Here is an 18,209-nt window from a genome sequence, read left to right as displayed (position 1 = left end):
CGCACTCCTTTTACACCCTCATCAGCTGATTCCACATACATGTCTACAGAACCTGTTTTATTAAACGCTTATATAAGTAGAGCCCCCCCGACAGAGTGGAGAGGGTGTCAGCAGTAAGTTTGTGTTGAAGTCACTGATTATTTTGCCCTTCCCACAAAAAACTGATCCTGTGTGGAGCATCCGCCTTCACTCGGTCAGCATTTGCTTAATAATCCATCAGTATTGCTAAAGCACAAAATAATAATGTAATATTGTAAATCTGGTGTCTCCATGATAAATCTGCAGCGTGAGGGCACTGTGTGACTTCTACAGACTATTAAGCTATCTTGAAGCTTTGTCTTCTCATTGTCTGTAGCTACTGGAGGCCTGTTCATGCCAGGCAGGTTTCCCCCAGAAGTATCTTGGTCGATGAGCAGCCAATACCGCACTTGCAGCAATCTTGACAGGACTCGTCTCCAGGTGGAGAGGAATTGTTTTCTTGGCATGCTTTCTCCATCGCAACACCACGTCGTTGAATAAACAGAAGACTAGCCAATTCTCTCTTGTCTTAGGCAAGATATCATTTTTATTAGTAAATTCATTAAATATTTAATATTAAATTGAACCAAAAATTGATTAAAATTATCAGAAAGTATATGTAAATTCACCAAAACTGACCAAATAGCTCAAGTATGAACTCAGCCTTACAGGTCCATGTTAGTGTCAAGAAGAAGCGCACTTCTTTTACATCCTCGTCAGCTGATTCCACTTAGATGTCTACAGAACCTGTTCTATTAAATGCTTTTACAACTAGAGCCCCTGACAGAGTGGAGAGGGTGTCAGCAGTAAGTTTGTGTTGATGTCACTGATCAATTTCCCCTTCCTCTGATCCGTCAGAACAATAACCCACAAAAACGGATCCTGTCTGTGAAGCATACGCCTTCACTCAGTCATCATTTGCTCAATAATCCATCAGTATTGCTATTGCCAAAAAACAAAACAAAAAAAAACAGGAGTGAATTAAACAGAGACGACACGTGAATGGAATATTTGCATGTCTTCTGTGTTTTGTACCCGCTCCTGCTTTTGGCTACCAAATCATAAGCCAATTCTGATGGGACCATACAGGCCTTACAGCTGCTACACAGACAGGATCTGTTGTGCGTCTCATTTTTAATTCCTTCTGACAAATCAGAAGAAAGGTCAAATAAATCATATAAATCATGATGTCAGCCAGGCCGAAAGGCAAAATAGTGGCCCAGTCATGAAGTGGGGAGGGGGGAACAGCATGAGAAGTCCACAGAGTGGACCTATGACATAGTGTTGAGGTGGAAGCAGCATGAAGAGACCACAGAGTGGCCCAATGACAGGGTCTGGAGTTGGCAGCAGAATGATGAGGCCACCGAGAGGCACAATGACAGAGTTTGGAGTTGCCAGCGGTGTGGGGAGGCCACAGAGTGGCACAATGACAGAGTCTGGAGGTGGCAGCAGCATGAGTTGGCCACAGAGTGGCACAATGACCGAGTCTGGAGGTGGCAGCAGCATCAGCATGCCACAGAGTGGCACAACAACAGAGTCAGCAGTAAGAGTAGGCCACATAGTGGCACAATAACCGAGTCTGAAGGTGGCAGCCGCATCAGGAGGCGACAGAGTGGCAAGGTGACATAGTGTGGAAATGACAAAATTACAGGACACGTTTCGGCCCGTCCAGCCTTCCTCAACTGCATGATGCTAAATGACACCATGTAACATTTTATAGACACAAAATAAAATCACCTGGTCATGACATCATCAATTAATTAGAAAAACAGGAAATGACATAGGCATATAATCAAAGTGTATTTTTCTTACTATGATCAATGTTCATCATAAAGAAAAGAAAAAGAGTCTTCCAGGTATTGTGGTCTGTTAGAGAATACATCCCATATTAGAATCAAAAACACATAACCTCATCATCTCTATTCAGGCCTTTGGGTTGTAAGGTATCCAAAGTATTGATCCAGAAATCTTCCCTTTTGAGTAATAATCTTTTTAAATCACCTCCCCTCCTTGGTTGATGAACATGCTCTATAACTTGATATTTCAATTGCACAATTGAATGTTTTTGAATATGAAAATGAAAAGGTATGGGTAACAAGAGATTCTTTTTACGTATAGTGGACTTCCGTTTGCTAATGTGATCTTTCACCATCTGCATTGTCTCCTCAACATACAATAGACCATGAGGGCACTTTATAAGATAGATTACATTTGTAGTGTCACAAGTATAGTAACCTAATCCTATAAGATTTTCGAGTGCGTGGATGATAGAAATATTGGCCCTTCTGTACATTGGTTCATTGCGTGCAGTGGAGACAAGGAAATGTTCCACATTTTTGATGCGTAAAGGTTTTCTGTATTTGTCCTCTTTTTGTAGTACATATATCTACGTGTACTAGTTGATCCCTCAAATTAGGACTATGCTTATTGCAGATGAGGGGTGAGTTTTTGAACTCCTCCACTGTTGGATATGACTTCCCTAAGATATGCCAGTGCTTACGTACAATATTATCAAAGTGATAATTAAAGGGATGGTAACGCTATGCGATTGCTTTTGTACACAGATTGGACCCCGCTATTGCGTTTGGCCTCAGTTAATATCTTCTCAGGATAACCCCTATTTAAAAATCTAGATGTCATCTCTTCCATCCACGCACTCGAAAATCTTATAGGATTAAAGGTTACTATACTTGTGACACTACAAATATAATCTATCTTAAAAATGCCCTTGTGGTCTATTGTATGTTGGGGAGACAAAGCAGATGGTGAAAGATTGCATTAGCAAACAGAAGTCCACTATACGTAAAAAGAACTTCTTACCCATACCTTTTCATTTTCATATTCAAAAACATTCAATTGCAATCAAGTTATAGAGCAGGTTCATCAACCAAGGAGGGGATGTGATGTAAAAAGATTATAACTCCCAAGGGAGGATTTCTGGATCCATACTTTGGATACCTTACAACCCAAAGGCCTGAATAGAGATTATGAGTTTATGTGTTTTTGATTCTGATATGGGATGTATTCTCTTACAGACCACAATACCACGATCACAGTCTGGAGGTCTCTTTCTTTTCTTTATGATGAATATGTATCATAGTAAGAAAACTACACATTGATTATATGCCTATGTCATTTCCTGTTTGCTTAATTAATTGATATCATGACCAGGTATTTGTAATTTGTGTCTATAAAATGTTACATGGTGTCATTTAGCATTATGCAGTTGAGGAAGGCTGGATCAGCCGAAACGCGTCCTGTAATTTTGACATTTTGATTATGAAATAAAGCATATTATAGATTGGAAACAAGCATGCCTGCTGGGATTATCCTTTGAACTATGATATGGGTAATTGCCCTTTCCCGTGCAGCGTAACAGGAGGATCGTGAGCTGTCTGATTTGATTCTGATAGTGTGGATATGGTGGCAGCATCCGGAGACCACAGAGTGGCAAGGTGACATAGGGCGGAGATGGCAGCAGCATGAGGAGACCACAGAGTGGCAAGGTGACATAGTGTGGATATGGCGGCAGCATCCGAAGACGACAGAGTGGCAAGGTGACTTAGTGTGGATATGGCAGCAGCATCTGAAGACCACAAAGTGGCAACGTGACATAGTTTGGAGATGGCAGCAGCAGCTGCATCAGGAGACCACAAACTGACCCAGTAACAGAGTGGGGCGGTGGGTGACAATGCCAGTACCCGCTGATGAAGGTGGTTGAAATAAGGAGCACTTGGCATCAGATGAGTAGCATCAGGTGGGTTGCAGCATCAAAGTAGTAGCTGAGGCAGGTAGTCAGAAGAAACCGGTCTCTTGTATCAAAGTGTTGGTGTGGCACCATGGATTATCTAGTCTGATGCATGAGGAATTGGTGGTTGGAAATCCTGGATGATCCACTCCTGATTCATCTTGACAAAGGTCAGTCTCACAACATTTTGGACAGGGCGAGTTCTCCTTGGGGTAACTATGGCCCCCGCCGCACTAAACACCCGCTCTGATGCAACACTACTGGCCGGGCAGGACAGCCTTTCCAGGGAAAACTTTGCCAGTTGCGGCCACAAATCCAGTTTGGCTACCCAATAGTACAGCAGATCTTAAATATGGGGTGGTATGGTGCTGTCCAAGTATGCCACCACCTGCTGGTTCAGGTTCTGCTCCAGGTCTACCTGCTGCTGCTGGTATTTTCTTCACTATGCAGTCGAAGAAAGCTACTCATCAGTGACTCTTGACTCAGGCTGCTGCTGATGGAGCTGGTACTGCTCCTGCCACCCCTCCCCAGCAGCCATGGCAGTGGATTGTGAGCGCAGAGGCCCCCCTGGTCAGACTTGCGAGAGGATGGAAGATGGGGCCTATAGGCAGCTGCCAACTGACTACATAGGAGGTCTCTGTAGTAGTTCAATTTGTCCTCCCTCTGAGTGGGTGTAAAAAGGCCCCCATTCTGGACTGGTAGCTAGGGTCCAACAAGGTGGAGAGCCAGAAGTCATCCCTCTGCCGAATGATGACAATTCGGCTGTCACTACGCAAGCAAGTGAGCATGCATTGTGCCATTTGTGCAAGTGACTCGTAGGGACTCCCTGCCTCCATCTCCACTGCATACTGCCACAGTGTGTCTGTGTCCTCTGTCTCGTCTTCCTCATTGCCCTGTAGCTCCTCTGGCTGCTCCTGCTTCTCCTGTCCTGTCAGCTGAGTAGAACAACCAGCCAGTTGGCAACACACTGCCTGTGCTCCAATGTCCTCCTCCCCCTCCTCCAGTTCAGCCCCGAAAGGGCTCATGTGGCCATGAGATCGAGGCACCACGTCTCCTGTCCCCTGACCAGCCACTGTTACCAGCATCTGTTCCAGGACATGAAGCAGTGGAATGACGTTGTTCATTCCGTAGTCCTGGCGACTGACAATAACGTGGCTTCCTCAAAGGGCCTGAGCAAATTGCAGGTGTCACTGAGCTGCCACTGGCTGACATCGAAGTTACACAGTGGATTACTCCTATCTGCTTGCATCATCAAGAAATCATTGATGGCCTTTATCTGTTCATATAGTCGGTCCAACATATGGAGGGTGGAATTCCAACGGGTGGATACTTAGCTTATCAGCCTATATTGGTGGATGCCGTTCTGTCGCTGCAGCTCAAGGAGGGTGTGTTTTGCGGTGTACAAGTGGCTGAAGTGCATGCAAAGTTTCCTGTCTTGCAGATGGGTGAAAGACTTCAGGAACTGCTTGACAACCAGATTGAACAAGTGTGCCATGCAGCGCGCATGGCTCAGCTTTCCTTGACGCAGCAGCGACACCATGTTCTTGCCGTTGTCGGTCAGCATGGTTCCGATTTTCAGTTGTCAGAGAAAGCCAGGATTCGATTTCTTGATGCATCACATGGAGCAGTTCCTCCCCTGTGTTACTCCATTCGCTAAGGCAAACCAGGTGCAGAACATCATGTCACCACCGAGCCATGCACATGTGATATGCTGGAGGGGCACTGTGACTTGTCCCTGCAGTGGAGGCTGAGGACATGGTGTAGGATGAGGAGGAAGAGGTGGACATTGTCGCAGGAGCAACAGCATGACAACGTGGAGGCGGAAGGTGCGTGACCTGTCCAAGTTGCTGTTGTGGCTGTGCAGGAACCACATTCACCCAGTGGGCCGTAAAGGATATGTATTGTCCCTGACCGTAGTTACAGCTCCACACGTCGGCACTGCCGTGCAATTTGGCAGACACAGTCAGGCTCAAGAACTGGCCCACCTTCTGTTCTACATGTGTGTGCAGGTCTGGTACTGCCTATTTCTCAAAGAAATTACTGCTTGGGACTCTCCACCTTGGCTTGGCACAAGCCATCAGTTCTCTGAAAGGTGCAGAGTCCACCACTTAGAAAGGGAGGGACTGCAGCACCAACAACTTGGACAGGAGCGCGTTCAGCGTCTGAGCCGTTGGATTCGTGCACGCATACTGCTGTCTCTTGGCAATCGCTTCGATGATTGATTGTTGAAGGAATGACTGACGAGCAGTAGGAACAGGAGCATCTGGACCAGCAGAATATGAGATTGACAGACAGCTCCTTTCGGCTAACGTGGTGGAGTCTTGAATGGCTGAAACTGGGTGCGTGCCACTTGGTGATGTAGCGGTAGCTGGACCACCACATCAGAGCTATGGTTCTCCCAGGCCACTTTATGGTTACACTGGATATGTTGACGCAGGGCTGTGCTGCCACCATTTGTACCCTGGCCATGCTTCACCTTCTGCCCACATATTCTACATATGGCTATGTTGACCTTCTCTGGTGGCTTCACAAAAAACTGCCACACCGCCGAGTACCTGATTTTCCCCCCAACACTACTCACTGGCTGACTGCTACTGCCACTGCCTCCGTGAACCCCTGCACCACTTCCCAGGCAGATAGGCTGCTGCAAAGCGGCTGTTCTACCCGGTGCCTGTTTGGCTCCCACTGCTTCCACCCTGCTGACTCCTGGCCATGCAAGCGACTTGCTGGCTCTGCCGCTGGCTCACGGGCAAGCTGCCACCCTCTTCTGCTGATGATGACAAAGCCCCTTCTTCACCCGTCTCCCAAGTGCGATCGGCTTCATCATCATAGAGTAGTGTCTGCACATCACTGATGTCCTCCTCAACGGTCTCTGGTTCAGCAGCCTGACCACTAGCAACACAAGTTCCCACGCCACTCTCCTCATCACTACTTGCCCAACTAGCGGAGGAAGAGGCGGATGTCTCCTCCAGATCTTGGCTGGGCAGTAGCTGCTGACTGTCCTCTAGTAGCTCTTCCTCACTGAAAAGTGGAGCAGAGTCTACAGCATATAATACTTCTCGTGGTGAGGTAACTGAAAAGGACAGATGCAGGTTGAGGACAGTTGAGGGCATATGGCCTGCTCCCAGGCCTGCCAACTAAGGGTTGTGTCTGACAAAGCCACTGGCTGTTGACTGGGGATGTCTGATGTAACTTGGGAAAAAGTGATTAGCCGAATTAACCAATCAAGAACCGCTGGATTGCTGGTAAAGACACGACCGCTAGATGACATCGGGAGCTCAGACCTCTCGCTACGACTCCTGTTGCCATGCCCCCTTACTCTGCTGCGACAGCCCTGCTTGCGAACTAACAAGAATAGCATGGTGTTAAACAGGCAGGAAGTGCTCAAACCCATATGCAGTTGTGCATATATATAAAGGGGAGCAAATCCTGCACTTGTGGCCCGTTGCTAATGGCAATCCCCAGCAAAAATGCATACAGTGGAGGATGCCTGCAGCGGACCACAAGTACCACAATAAACATCCTACACAAGGTAGCAGTTATGTGGATGTGAGAATCAATTTAACAATCTAATAACAACAAGGACAGGTGCACTCTGCGATCTTCCTAACCCCTCAAAACTTATGTTAAATTGAGAGATTAGCAAACATGTCCTATCAGGAGGACATGTCTGAGCCCGAGTACCGCGCCAAGGTTTCTTGGGTCCTAGCACTCACCTACCTGCTAGATGACCGGGAGCTCAGATCTCTCGCTACGACTCCTGCTGCCACGCCCCCTTACTCTGCTGCAACCTCTGCTTGTGACAGAAACATTTAGGCCTCTGTGACTCCTCTGTGCATGGCCTGGCACTTCTCTGCCTGACATACTTGTAGTTGAACTAAACAAATTAAACAGAAATTAAAACACCCCCTTTTGCACTGAAATAGGCCACTAAATTATTTCTGCGCAAATAACAGCAAGCTTGAACTGAGTATACATTTCTCGTATTGTACTGAAATAGGCCACTAAATTATTTCTGTGCAAATAACACCAAATGTAAACTGTATTTTTTCTTTTTTTTCTCTAGAAATATGACAAGAAACGCTTATAGCGCAAATAACACCAAATGTGAACAGCATCTATTTTTCTCATATTGTGCTGAACTGACAATAAATGTTTTTTTACAGCAAATAACACCAAATGTGAACAGCGTCTATTTTTCTCATATTGTGCTGAACTGACAATAAATGTTTTTTTACAGCAAATAACACCAAATGTGAACAGCGTCTATTTATCTTGTATTATACTGAACTGACAATAAATGTTTTTAGAGCAAATAACATCAAATGTAAACACCCTCTATTTTTCTCATATTGTACTGAACTGACAATAAATGTTTGTACTGCAAATAACACCAAATGTGAACAGCGACTATTTTTCTCGTATTGTACTGAACCGACAATAAATGTTTTTAGATCAAAATAACGTCAAATGTGAAGTGTCAATTTTTCTCATATTGTACTAAACTGACAATAAATGTTTGTATCGCAAATAAAACCAAATGTGAACAGCGTCTACTTTTCTTATATTATACTGAACTGACAATAAATGTTTTTAGCACAAATGACACCAAATATGAACTACGTGTATTTTTCTCTTTTTCTCTTTTTCTATAGAAATATGACAAGAAGCGCTTATAGCGCAAATAACACCAAATGTGAGCAGCGTCTTTTTTCTCGTATTGTACTGAACTGACAATAAATATGTTTACCGCATATAACACCAAATGTGAACAGCGTGTATTTTTCTCTAGAAATATGACAATAAATGGTTTTACCGCAAATAACACCAAATGTAAACGGTGTGTATTTTTCTCTTTTTCTCTAGAAATATGATAAGAAACTCTTATAGTCAAATAACACCAAATGTGAACAGTCTATTTTTCTCATATTGTACTAAACTGACAATAAATGTTTATACAGCAAATAACACCAAATGTGAACAGCGTCTATTTTTCTCATATTGTACTGAACTGACAATAAATGTTTATACAGCAAATAACACCAAATGTGAACAGTATCTATTTTTCTCGTATTGTAATGAACTGACAATAAATGTTTTTACCGCAAATAGAACCAAATGTGAACAGCATCTATTTTTCTCGTATTGTACTGAATTGACAATAAATGTTTTTACTGCAAATAACACCAAATGTGAACGGCGTGTATTGTTCATTTTTTTCTCTAGAAATATGACAAGAAACGCTTATAGCGCAAATAACACCAAATGTGAACAGCGTCTATTTTTCTCGTATTGTTCTGAACTGACAATAAATATTTTTAATGCATATTACACAAAATGTGAACAGCATGTATTTTTCTCTTTTTCTCTAGAAATATGACAATAAATGGTTTTACTGCAAATAACACCAAATGTAAACGGCGTGTATTTTTCTCTTTTTCTCTAGAAATATGACAAGAAACGGTTTCAGCACAAATAACACCAAATGTGAACAGCGTCTATTTTTCTCGTATTGTACTGAACTGACAATAAATGTTTTTACAGCAAATAACACATAATGTGAACAGCGTCTATTTTTCTCGTATAGTACTGAACTGAAAATAAATGTATCGCAAATAACACCCAATGCAAACAGCATATATTTTTCTCGTATAGTACTGAACTGAAAATAAATGTATTGCAAATAACACCCAATGCAAACAGCATCTATTTTTCTCGTATTGTACTGAACTGACAATAAATGCTTTTACCACAAATAACACCAAATGTGAACGGCGTGTATTTTTCATTTTTTTCTCTAGAAATATGTCAAGAAACGCTTATAGCGCAAATAACACCAAATGTGAACAGCGTCTATTTTTCTCGTATTGTTCTGAACTGACAATAAATATTTTTAATGCATAGAACACAAAACGTGAACAGCGTGTATTTTTTTCTTTTTCTCTAGAAATATGACAATAAATGGTTTTACCGCAAATAACACCAAATGTGAACGGCGTGTATTTTTCTCTTTTTCTCTAGAAATATGACAAGAAATGGTTTTAGCGCAAATAACACCAAATGTGAACAGCGTCTATTTTTCTCGTATTGTACTGAACTGACAATAAATGTTTTTACCGCAAATAACACCTAATGTGAACAGCGTCTATTTTTCTCATATAGTACTGAACTGAAAATAAATGTTTGTATCGCAAATAACACCCAATGCAAACAGCATCTATTTTTATCGTATTGTACTGAACTGACAATAAATATTTTTTACTGTAAATAACACCAAATTTGAACGGATCCTATTTTTCTCGTATTGTACTATAATAGGGCACTAAATGCTTTCACCATATATATAAATATAGCTGCAGAAGTGAACAGAGTATATATTTCCCTTTTTCCACAGATTAGTAACATATAAGCCATTAAGGCTGAGTTCACACGAGCGTGACAGATTTGGTCCGGATGCGTTCAGGGTGCGTTCAGGGTGCGTTCAGTTAAACTCGCACCATTTTGCAAGCAAGTTCAGTCAGTTTTGGCTGCAATTGCGTTTAGTTGTTCAGTTTTTTCCGCGCGGGTGCAATGCGTTTTGATGCGTTTTTCACGTGCGTGATAAAAAACTGAAGGTTTACAAACAACATCTCCTAGCAACCATCAGTGAAAAACGCATTGCATCCGCACTTGCTTGCGGATGCAATGCGTTATTAACGCAGCCCCATTCACTTCTATGGAGCCAGGGCTGCGTGAAAAACGCAGAATATAGAACATGCTGCGATTTTAAAGCATTGCAGAAGTGATGCGTGAAAAAAAATGCTCATGTGCACAGCCCCATTGAAATGAATGGGTCAGGATTCAGTGCAGGTGCAATGCGTTCACCTACTGCATTGCACCCGCGCGGAAATCTCGCCCGTGTGAACTCAGCCTAAAGGCTTTTTAACATAACACTTGCACCCCTACAACAAATTGCTGGAATGACAGAGCTGTATAATGGCTATTTGGATCCCCAAATAATCTTTCCCTGCACTTGTAAATCAAAGTTTTTTCCCAATGATGTTTTCTGTATGACTCTCTCTAGCCCCTGCAACCTCTGTCCCTGCATTAAGATGCTGTGAAATGATTCCTCCCTATCCTTATTGTGTACTCATAAACCGCTTTGTTTATCACAATGATGTTTTCTTTATCACTCTCCTTAGCGCCTGCATAAATGTCTGTCCCTGAACAAAGTACGATGGTGAATGGCAGAATCTAAGATGGCCACCAGGGCTGTGACATCACCAGGGCTGGCTTGCTGCTGATTGGTTGTATGCATGGCATTATGGGTCATCCCACCTTCCCAAAGTTCCTTACCACTGTCCTAACATGTGTAGCCGTCATGTTAGGAGAAAAATTGCCATTTGTTACCACGAAGAGTGAGGAAGTCCACATTTATTCAGAATCAAATTTTTCCTGAAATTCAGAGCGAATTTGACTTAGTCAACTTCCATTCGCTCATCTCTAATGATAATCTTGGATCATTTTCTTTTATAACAGTGTTATGCCATTCTTCTGTTATTCCTCCCAGAAATGCATGAATAAATTAACAACTGAGTGCTACAACTCCCCTTGTAAAAGGGATGTGTCACTACACAATCGGACACTGGAAGCGCTGAGTGGACAAAGTCGGACTGGGCAGGGACACACTCCTAAATGTCAATTAAGTCTGAAATTTCTAATAGGGATTGTAGAGGAATGGCACAACATAGATGTCTAAGAAAAGATGCTGTAGAATTTTTATTTCATGGGGATGCAAGTATTTACTTAGTCCCGCTACCCCTGAGGAAGTAACAGGTAGCGGTGAAACTTGTCAGGGAAACTCAATCATTATATATTTTCTTAAGGGCTGGCAGAGTGGTAACATATGTTACAATAGTGGTGGCAACAGATAGAGACCGTCTGCCATACCACAGATGTGATGCATGTACCTACAGCAAAACAAAATGCTGGCAGCGCTGAAATATACAGTAAATCGACAGAGACACTAGATAGCTGACTGCAGAAGATACAGTAGGCGATGAACATTAAAGGATCTACTGTAATCTATAAATTAGGTAGCAGCTAGCTAGACAGTAAATGTGGATACAATGGCAAAACTGTAGATCATATTGCCCGATCTTGAAAGAATCACAGTATTGATTGAACCCATTGTAGACTCACATACCATAACAAACATATTCCTTGAATGGTATTAATCCTGGGGCAAGCACAATACAGACAGCCTTCTAATAAATATATATACATATATATATAATATATTTACTGAACAGCCTTAAAAGAGTTATCTCACTTCACCAAATGGCATTTATCATGTAGAGAAAGTTAATACAAAGCATATACTAATGTATTGTGATTGTCCATATTATCTCCTTAGCTTATTCATTTTTCCATAACATTATACACTGCTTGTATGGAAGGGTTATGACAACCCTGCAATTGATCAGGGGTGGTCGTGCTTGCACAATATAGGAAAAAGTATGTCAAACAATTGTGTATATTTATTTATTATTGTGCTGTTGTAAACTTGTGTCAGCAACTTACTAGCATATTTAACCCCTTCAGGACTGTGCTATTTTTCACCTTTAAGGACCAGGCCATTTTTAGAAAATCTGACGTGTCACTTCATGTGGTAATAACTTTAAAACACTTTTACTTATCCAGGCAATTCTGAGACTGTTTTCTTGTCACATATCGTACTTCATGACAGTGGTAAAAATGAGTAAAACAAATCATTTTTATTTATAAAAAAATACAAAATTTACTAAAAATTTAGAAAAATGTGCACGTTTCCAAATTTCAATTTCTCTACTTTTATAATAGATAGTAATATCTCCAAAAATAGTTATTACTTTACATTCTACTTCATGTTTAGATAATTTTGAAAATGACATTTTATTTTTTGGGAACGTTAAAAGGCCATTTATGAAGTCACTTTGCGGGACTTACATATTAGAAACCACCCATATATCACCCCATTTTAGAAACTACACCCCTAAAGCTATTCAAAACTTATTTTACAAACTTTGTTAACCCTTTAGGTGCCCAATGAGAATTAAATGAAAATGTAACTTTTTTTGCAGATTTTAAATTTTAATCTATTTTTTTCTGTAACACATCAAGGGAATACCAGCCAAACAAAACTCAAAATCTATTACCCTAAATCTGGAGTTTACAGAAACACGCCATAAAAGTGACCCCATTTTGGAAGCTACACCCCTCGAGGAATCTTTAAAGGTGTTTAGTGACCACTTTGACCTCAAAGGTGTTTCCCAGAAGTAGAAAGTAAGCAGTAAAAATGGAAAATAATTTTTTTTTCACAAAAAATTTGTTTTCACCTATATTTTTCATTTTCCTAAGGGTTAACAGGACAAAATTCACCCCACATTTTGTTACCTATTTCCCCCCGAATACGGCAACACCCCATATGTGCTTAAAAATGATGAATGGGTGCACAACAAGGCTCTAAATATGGATTGTGCTGACTTGAATTGGTAGACATTGATTTTAGGTGCCATGTCACATTAAAAAGATTCCTGAGGTCCCCAGAAATAAAACATTCCCCAAAGTGACCCCATTTTGGAAAGAGCACCCACGTACGAACATTCTAAGTGGTGGAAAGGGTACTTTTAGCAAACAGGTGTTTTACAGAAGGCAGAAACACTTGTTAAAGGATTTCAAAGCACACATTTGTGAACATGAAAAATTACTAGCCAACCCCAATTTTTCACTTTCACAAGCGGTTAAAGGAGAAAATGCACCCCAGTATGTGTTCTCCATTTTCTCCCCATTCAGGAAACACCCCAAATGTGCTTTTAGCCAGCTGTATGGGTGCACAGCAGGGCTCTAGAGGTCCCTAGAAATTTAAAACCCCAGGAAGTGACCCCAATATGGAAAGAGCACCCCCGTACAAACATTTTAAGGGGTGTAAAGGGCATTTTTGACCTAACAGGTGTTTCACAGAAATTAATATGTAGTGGTTGGTGAAAAGCGGATCTGTAAGCTATGCGGACTAAATCAGAAATATAAGGTGGTAAAACGACAGGGTACATCATGGATGAAATTAAATTAAAACTCCATGTATGAGTGGTAGATTTTAAAACACTACTGTGTGCACAGTGCAAACAATTGGGTATATAGTTCCCAGTGAACCCAGACATCATCTCTAATGGGTCACCATTAGACATAAAACATATTGCAATCTTCATAGTGATTGGCTTCCCTTGTGTTGAGTGTCTATGGTCAGTGGGTGACACAAGGGAAGCCAATCACTATGAAGATTGCAATATGTTTTATGGTCCCATATGTTATGGTCCTATATTGATTTATATTGTTATTTTGATTCAGTGTATTTGATGGTTTTACATACAGTTGTATTGTGATTTTATTATTTTAACACATACATTTCATTAGAAATTTCATTATCTAGTGAAAGCAATGTCTAAAATAGAAAGTGACCCATTAGGGATGATGTCTGGGTTCACTGGGAACTATATACCCCAAAAAAGGCATGGACCCCGCAAAAACGCAGTAAAAACGCATTAAAACCGCAACTCCATTTATTAGCGTTTTTAACTGAAATCTGGTCCACTTTTTATGAGGAACCCATGAAGGAGGGATATAAAAGACAGCCAACACCCTATGCAAGCATTACCACTGAGGAAGGAGTAAAGCAACACTCCGAAACGCATTTGGTGCTCAATTCATTGACTTGCATAGTGGGGACATAACTACAACCCACACTTATTGGACTTTACTTTTGGAAAAGGTAAAAAGACTTAAACCGAACTGGATTTCAATTACCCGAAAGACACAACTCTTGAGAGGAAGGCCTACAGGATCGAGGAAGAGGCAAGCATTTGATCTTAGCTGCACCCAAGGGAAAAAAGGTCCATTGAATGTGCGTGACTCGATGACTACAGTGCCTGGATTAACTATTGAATCTGTGTCTGAAAGCTACAACACGTGGGACGCCGAAATCTAAGTCCGATATTTTATAGTGGAATACTCGACTATTGCTACAGTGCCGACTAACAGAAGGCCGCGAATAAGCTAAGTAAAGATTCCTGATCATTTGTTTGTCGAACATTGTTTTCTGTGGCAATTTTAACACCATTCGAAAATGTGGGACGCCACAAATTGATTTTAATCGAGACGGCCTAAGACTACATGATTATTTAATTCGAAATATTTAATTCGAAATATCAAAAGTTCCCACAGTTGCAGATCTAGGAACATAATTCGTTTTTAATGTTGACCTGCGTTTTTTGTGTGGTATTGGACATTTTATTTTAAACCTCCCCCTCCTTATTTACATGAGATTGCTGATATTTGTTTTTATGATATGTTTTATGGTGTGTTGATATTGTGTTGTTTTTACCATTACCAGTTCGATTGACTATTTTAGACGTGTTCAATAAATCGTATTGTTGGGACTTCCATGATTCGATATGACTCCTATGCTGAGTGCCCTTCTACATTTCTTCTTTATTATACTGCGTGCACAGGCCAGGTTTTACAGGGCAGGTTTAGCAGTGGTAAATGGTGTCTTTCCTTATGCCCCTTTTGGAACACACCCTGCATCTTTTTTGGGTCCTTCCTTTCCTTGTTGTCTGGGGGACATCACCTGGAAAATGTTGCCCTGGTAAAACACGGGTACCATGACTTCCTGAAGTACTGGGACCCTCCCCGGCCTGGCTTTGAAAAATTAGGGCCTTGATAACCAACTCTTGGAACTGAAGGAAAGTTCCTGTGTGGCCTGCAGATTGAAATAGCACGTACTCATTTCACATTGCCATCTGTACAATGTGTACGGCAAGCTTTTTGTACGACACTTTCGTTCTTCGTGTGGCACTGTAAGGCTTCAGAAGTTGATCTGAAAGATCCACTCCTCCCATATGCCTGTTGTAGTCCAGGATGCAAACTGGTTTGGGGGTAGTGGTTGTGGCAACCTCGTACAGGAGCAGGGGAACTGGTGTTAGTATTAATGGTGGTCAGTGCAAAGACATCCCTCTTGGTCCTTGTACTAACCACCAGTACTTCTCAGGAGGAGAGCCCTACTTTCACCCATTCTCAGTGGTTGCCCCTACCAGGGATCTCGGGAAGCCTCTCTGATTTTTGCGCACTGTGCCGCAGGCCATGTACCTCTGGCAGTTAGAGACATGATTGGGGCATGCTGGTATATTAGTTATCCACATAGAGGTGGTAACCCCTTATCCCGCAGTGGGTGCAGTAAGTCTGACACGATCTTCCCACTGACTCCTAGAAAGGGGGGGTTTTCTGGGGGTTCTATCCGGGAATCTTGCCCTTTATAATGGGGAACTTGTGGGTCTACCCGGAGCTACTCTGACAAAGTTTGTATATCTTTATGCCATACCTTGCCTGTTTTCTAGGCAGGTACTGGTGAAATCTAATCCTCCCTTAGAAAGTAATAGGGACTCATCTACACAGACATTTTATCTGGGTTGTACACCTCAGCAAACTTGGTGTTAAAGTGGTCAATGACAGGCCTAACCTTGAACAAACAGTCAAATGTTGGGTCGTTTTGGGTGGGGCACTGTGCATTGTCTTGTAGTGTAGGAATTTCCTAATTGACTCTGGGTCATGGTTTTACTGTAAATTGAAGTCTGGTAGAAAATGTCCGAACTCCAATATTGTCTAATGTTTGGCTTCTCTACAATGCCCATATGCAGCAGGAGTCCCCAAAACTTCATAATTTCTGCTGCACTTACTGGGGTCCAACCTAGGGGTCTAGTGTATGCCGAAGTTGCGTTCTGATAATTAATTGTTGGGCGTATAAATTTGTTTGGCCCACCATAACATTTTCAAAATCTTCAGGGAAGATCAGAAAAATTGATGTTTCTGATCAGTACTCAGCAGGTGCAGGATTCACGCACGTATATTACACTCACACTATTCCAAAATGATTTCCATTTAACACTAAACTATTTTTTACACCCAAAAAAAGGGTGGTTTAGGGATCTGGAACAGCTGCAAATGAAAAAAAATAGTAGCAGCAATTCCAGATATTCTTCCTTAAATCGCAGTGGTGGTGCACCACAAGTCGCAGAAAGCAAACAAGCAGCACAGAGAAGCAAAGACCCTCTCTGCATGCAGTCAAAAGCTAGAATGGCTGCCTGCAGAGAGGAACAGCCATCTCCTGTGCTGCTGTAGCACTGGCATTGGCTGAAACGTTGTTCCAGCCAATCGCAGCACTGACAGGTGATGCCAACACTGGAGTCCTCTGCCTGACCTAGGAGGAGACTGCTGCGGACTAGTTCAGTACCAGTCACCTCCCCATGACTCCCCCGCACCCTCCTTTTGCTTATGGCGCTGTGATGTTGCCGGTCTTCATGACCGGCTAATAGCATAGTTTGGAGCTGCAAGGGGCAGAAAGACACCATGCTGCCCTTACCCTGACATGGATGCCTGCTGGTAAGAGCAGCCATGGTGCCCCGATTACCCCGCGATCCTGCACCAGGCACCCAGCGGACCTTGCGCATACATGTACGGCCTGGTCCTTTAAGTCACATCTAGCTGCACTGTACATATACAGCATGGGTCCTTAAGGGGTTAAAGTATAATTTGCACATTTATCATTTATTCATACCAAGTAGAACATCACAAAATTCGAAATTAATTTCTCAGTAAGAACAGTCTTTAACTACAATCCGAGAAGACATAAAAAGAGTGTATGTGTTCTATGGGTCTGAGAACGAGCCCTACATTAAGATCTAAAAGTTTGGATTGAGTTCCTTCATTGCGAAAGGCTTCCTGATCTCACAGGAGGGGATCCAATCTCATACTTGGCTCTAAATATATACATATGAATGGAGTTATAATACAGCAGTGTGCAATCGTAAGATACACATATTTCACATGATGTCATAAGCAACCATTAATCAATATAAGAAGACATCACACATAAATAGAATAAACAAGTTAAACTTTATTATTTATTGTACCTAAATGGCCGCGATGCTTATTACGATTTCAAATTAATTATTGAGGTATTAACCAAACGAATAAACAATAACCTTTAACCGACCAAATTAATCAAAACTATAACCGTCAGTCCACTCCGTCAGAGTGACTTAACCCCCAAAGCGCCAAATCGCGATCGAAGTGGCCAACAAAGCATCACAACCAATTAAGGAACATATCTCTCAATCATATTTTGAAGATCAGAAATACAATTATAACATCCTATTTCAGAGAGTTGGTCGAGCCCGGAACGATAAAGCCCCCTTAAGAAACCTTCAAGTTCAATGTGCCTGTAAGAGAAATGACCAATGTTTAGCACAAAAGGTTCAATTTTCTTATTGATTCTTTTCATATTTTTTCCAAGAAGGACAGTTCCGAACAGGACCAAGCTAATTTGGGAACGATGTCCGAAAATACAAGAACAGAGTTATGTAGTAAGTGT

This window comes from Bufo gargarizans, chromosome 4 (assembly GCF_014858855.1).
Source record: "Bufo gargarizans isolate SCDJY-AF-19 chromosome 4, ASM1485885v1, whole genome shotgun sequence".
NCBI classification, from domain to species: Eukaryota; Metazoa; Chordata; class Amphibia; order Anura; family Bufonidae; genus Bufo; species Bufo gargarizans.
Note: the sequence above shows the minus strand (reverse complement) of the source record.